The following is a 4,038-nucleotide window of genomic DNA, read 5'->3' as shown; positions in this document are numbered from 1 at the left end:
GATGGCATTGTACATTTGGTGCCTTAAACATCCTTCAAGGCAATTTTGTAACACATGACCTGCAAGGATCTTATTGAAATAAAGATCTAACAGGATCTTTATTTTGTTATTGAAATGCAACTTTTCCAAACATCAATGATTTTACTTCAATGATTTGATTTTGTAATAGAGTCTTAAAACAAGGTGATCAAAATGTATTCAATTTCAAATATTTGCAATTACATAGACAATTGGATACAAGTGGGCTATAGAATAGACAATTGGATACAAGTGGGCTACAATTAGAGTGGGCTACAAAAAGCTAGAATAGTTTTCTGCCAGGAGTTTTCCTGTCACTAGGGGTTGTTGCTTTTGCAGTGGGCTCTTTTGTCCTGGGATATTTTCTTGTGGGCTCTTTGGCAGGAGGGCTTGAGGGCTGCTTCCTCTTTCTCTTATCATCCATCTCTTCACTTTCCTTTTCCTGCTCACCACTCTCTTCTTCCTCTTCACTTCCCTTTTCCTCTTCTAGTTTTGCTTTCCCCTTTGCCTTTTCTAGCTTTGCTTTCCCCTTCTCTTCAACATCATCATCTTTAAATACCTCTTGCAGTTGTCCATTTGCTTCAATCATATACTTGATAATCTTTGCTCTTGTCAACCATACATGGTTCTCACTATAGCACTCTCTGTTGATCTATACAAGGCAATAGAAAGCAAGTTTTAGGAACAATAAAATGAGAAAAAATACAGCTGGCAAATATGAAATATGCTATACTTCTATATTCTGATTGTCATTGCATTATATGAAGTCCAAGAGGAGCTTGGCATTTGTCACTACCCTCCATCCACATGAATGGCTTTCAGGCTGGATTGGAACCTGCAACTCATTACATGTATTTATGGGAAAAAATATTTGAGGATAATCCATTGAAGTGAACAAAGCATAAAGAATTCCAACCTTCACAACTGAAAATTGGATTTCAGTCAGCATCTTTGGCATGGGTGGACAATTCTCCAGTGTCTCTATAAATCTTGTAGCAGCACTGTCCAAAATTCTTTATTAAAAGTATGTGCTTGAGGTCCTGCTTGTGGTTTACAAAATGTGTCTGCTACTATACTTACAATTTTGCTTGACCATGTACTCCAGCAAGAGAATTGACAAAGTAGCATTTTCTTTTCACAATATCAATTGCAATTAAACTCCAATGTGAGCTATAAAAACAAGCCTCAGTTAGCCTTCTAACATGAATTAGTAAATTCTCTTCACAAGGTGTAGGTAGGAAACTTACCTCTCATGATAAGGAATCAAGAAAATTTCACAGATTTCCAAGTCCACATGAATCAACCACTTTGTGAGCTCTCTAATATTTGTCTCTGTCCTGAGAAAGTGGGAGATAGAAGGGTCTAAAAATTCCACCTTTTGTTGAAGGTCTGGCTCATATGTATGCATCATTAACCTGGTACAAGATATTGTTATATAAAGAGTTCTTGCTATAAACAAAAATACAGAGGAAAACAAAAACAACCTGAGGCATGTGATAAGGAGTGGAGAATTCATCTCCTTGGTCCAGTCCTTGAGAATTTCCAAGGTCTCAGAGTCAAGTGAATTGTAATCCTCCCTAGGATCCTCCTCACTGAATAGAGCGACAACAAAACCAGTAGGATTGACACTCCTCAAGAGGGGCACTAGCTGAGGTTCCAACAGGTCAAGCTCCTTTCTCTCTGCAATTTCCTTGTCTTCCTTTGCTCTCTTTTTCCTTTCCTTTTCCTCTTCTTCAATAATATCAACTACTCCTACTTCAGGCTCCTTGGCCTTCCTCCATGGAGGAATGTTGAGAATATTAAAGGCCTTAATATCATGCATAGGGACAGGCTCCAACATTCTTGAAAACCTATATCTCAGCCTCCTGAGAGTGATCATGTCTTTGTCCATCAAAGTAACCCTATGGGCATGAGCTGCACAGATATAGGCATCTTGGAAAAGCTCAATCATAAAGTCCTCAGAAGCCTCCTGGATACATGCCAATGCAGTTCTAGTCCACCTCATGTCAATCTTGTACTCCTCTGCAACTTGTCTGCATAGTCTTTGGAAGGGCAGTTTGGGAATTGCAAGATTGATGGCCTTTATGGCCTTCCTTATCTCTCTTAGACATTTGACCCCCTGCTTGAACTTTCTCTTTGTAAGGAGAGGCTTAAGCTGCAGTGGCTTGGAAGCTTTCCTCTGATGTGTAGTTTTTCTTTTGCTTGGTTGAGGGTCAGGTGTGCTTGGTTTAGGGTCCTTCCTCTGAGATGTGCTCTTCTTTGGTTTGGAAGTACCAGCTGAAGCTTTGCTAGGCTGAGCTTCTTCTTCATCTTTGGATAGAGGCTTATCAACCAGCTTATCAACCTTCCTTGCAGTCTTCTTGGTCCTTGCCATCTTCAAAAGGGATAGGAATGATTGTTACACAACAAACATTAGTAAAAAAAGTAAACGATGTATATTTAATTTTTATTATTACTTTATCAAAGTAAACTCCTCCTTTTCGACATAGTGGCACACATTTCCGTACATAGTGGAACACATTGCGGTGACACCCCGTACGCAAAATCACAAAGGGACCAATGTCCTCACACTTACGATGATCGCGCACGGGGTGACGGAGCGGTACACAGAGGCGGTGACACTCCGTACGCGAAATTGCGAAGGGAGCACAGTCCTCTCACTTACCAATATCGCGCACGGGGTGACGGGAGTCCCAAGCGGTGAAAACCTCTTAAACCTCTTGAGACACATATTGTATGCATGGTGAAAATAGTGGCACACATTGCGGTACACATTGTAAACATGATCACACTTGTGGACATAGTGGAACACATTGCTTTGAAACTCCGTACGCGAAATGACAAAGGAGGCAAAGTCTTCTCACTTACGAATATCGCGCACGGGGTGACGGTCAAAGCGCTCGAAGTTTTGGGTTGTGGAAGTGCGAGAACCGGGTAAAACCTCCTTCAAAATGCGCTTAGTTTGGGCTCTGAGGAGGTTTATATAGGGTGCATGGCGCAAGTCCCTAGGCACATAAAAACTAGCCGTTGGACCAAACTTCGAGGTAGCAACTGATTTGCACACCCCCCGAGGCGGCGTTTTTGGCCATAAAAGGAACCTACCCAACCCGTTTTTTCGCTTATTGTCATTCACAAGGCTTCAAAATTAAGCCGCCAACCCTCCAAGCGACACACCGCGACACCCGTGCGCGATTTTGGGAGACGTCGACCTCTTCCTAGCAATAGGAAATCGCGTACCAAGTGTCACTCCGTGCGCGTAGTTAGTGAGTGCCGAGTTTCTCTTAACCCCTCACAGTTCGCATAGCAAGTGACAAACTTAGCATGTCACAATTTTATGTAATTCTTTTTTGCTTGCGCTTAATTTGTGCGCTTAATTTGCTTGACAATTTTATGCTTTTAATTTGTTTGTAGACTTGATATAAAGAAGGGTGGTTAATGTCTTGATAGACTTCTCTTTTCTCTTTTTCAGCTGAGCATTTGTGGATTGTCATAATGGATACAGAGGATATACAAGAGACCGCTGATGACAGGCTGATGTCTTTTCTTTACAAAGTTAATGAACTTACAATATTTCAAAGTGTCAAACAGATTTTTAATGCTGCCTTTGATCTTCAAGCACTTGTGGATGGCTTCTCTACACAAATTAGTGACTTGAAAGAGATATATACAGAATTGATCAGAGATCATAGGCTTGACAATCTTGTTCATTTTGTTGATATATGCAAAGCAGGTAGCTTGTCAAGGACAGGTATTGCAAAGAAGTGGTCAAGCCTTCATCCAGACTGGCAAAAGATCATAAAGCCTTGCAAATTTCATGGTAATATGCATTGCCATTTGGTAGATTATGACCTTGGACTTATCATTTTCTTCAGTGTACTCCCAACACCAGAGGGCAAAGAGATTCCAAAGTAGATTTCCCAGGCTGAGGAGGACCAGGAGAAAGAGGAGATAGAGATGGAGTTCCATGAAGAGGAAGAGAAGCTACAAAGCACTGAGATGCTGGACATTGCAAAATTTAAA

Source organism: Adiantum capillus-veneris, chromosome 30 (assembly GCF_014529385.1).
Source record: "Adiantum capillus-veneris isolate H3 chromosome 30, ASM1452938v2, whole genome shotgun sequence".
NCBI classification, from domain to species: domain Eukaryota; kingdom Viridiplantae; phylum Streptophyta; class Polypodiopsida; order Polypodiales; family Pteridaceae; genus Adiantum; species Adiantum capillus-veneris.
This window is presented reverse-complemented; position numbering follows the sequence as displayed.